Source organism: Cynoglossus semilaevis, chromosome 14 (assembly GCF_000523025.1).
Source record: "Cynoglossus semilaevis isolate Cse_v1.0 chromosome 14, Cse_v1.0, whole genome shotgun sequence".
NCBI lineage: Eukaryota > Metazoa > Chordata > Actinopteri > Pleuronectiformes > Cynoglossidae > Cynoglossus > Cynoglossus semilaevis.
This window is the reverse complement of record NC_024320.1, coordinates 24,952,522-24,953,214: the sequence shown is the minus strand read 5'-3', so window position 1 is coordinate 24,953,214 and position 693 is coordinate 24,952,522. Positions and strand designations below refer to the sequence as shown.

Below are 693 nucleotides of genomic sequence, written 5' to 3'. Positions count from 1 at the left end.
CCCCCCCCCCCCCCCCCTCTCTCTTACACACAAACACACACTTCCTCCTCCCTCTTCACTACCTCCTTCTCTTCACTGTAACCCACACACTCTTCTCAGAGTGTGTGTCTCACCAGCAAGGATGACCGAGGGACTCTGGGCTGTACAGTGTGTGTGAGGGTTTTTTTTGTGTGTGTGGTTGTGTGTGTGTGTTTGTCAGAGAAGTGAGGCGTGCGTGTGTCTGCCTCAAGGGGCTCAGGGCAGGACAACCACAGAGAGCGTCGGCTGATAGGACTCTCAGAATACAGATGGTGTGAGCAGTCGGGGGAAAAGTTTTTTACAGCAGCTCATCTGATCTGATCTGAGCTCCGGCTCCGGTGAATCTCCTCAGCACGTTCTGACAGTCCGTTCAACGGAGCAGCAACCTCATCTGTCCTGCCTCTGATATATATATATTTTTTATATTTTTTGTTGCTGTTGACTCACTGTGTGTCACAGGATTGGATACAATAACGTGCATCACCGTGCTTCACAGCGGAGGATTCGACAAAGCTGCAGATTAGAAAGGTGAGCCTCAGCTTTGATGTGTTGCACAGTTTCAATGTGTGGGTTTTTTTCAGTCTGATGCTGCTGGTTTGATGGTAGTGATGGGGGATTTTATTGCCTCATCTTGAACCACATTCACACACCCAGTGAACACATTGTCAATTGATG

At 49.1% G+C, this 693-nt stretch overlaps 1 protein-coding gene across 2 annotated transcripts in view; it reads left to right on the top strand.

Annotated features, from left to right (window-relative positions):
• Positions 1-77: 77 nt before the first annotated feature.
• Positions 78-693, top strand: part of arhgap24 (Rho GTPase activating protein 24) — a 63,033-nt gene continuing 62,417 nt past the window's right edge. Inside the window, exons 1-2 of one of the 2 annotated variants that reach the window (XM_025061972.1) lie at positions 78-356; positions 478-546. The gene's annotated coding sequence lies outside the window, so the exon portion shown is untranslated. Of the gene's footprint in view, positions 547-693 lie in introns of both variants that reach the window. The other variant, XM_017038855.2, reaches the window with a different exon arrangement.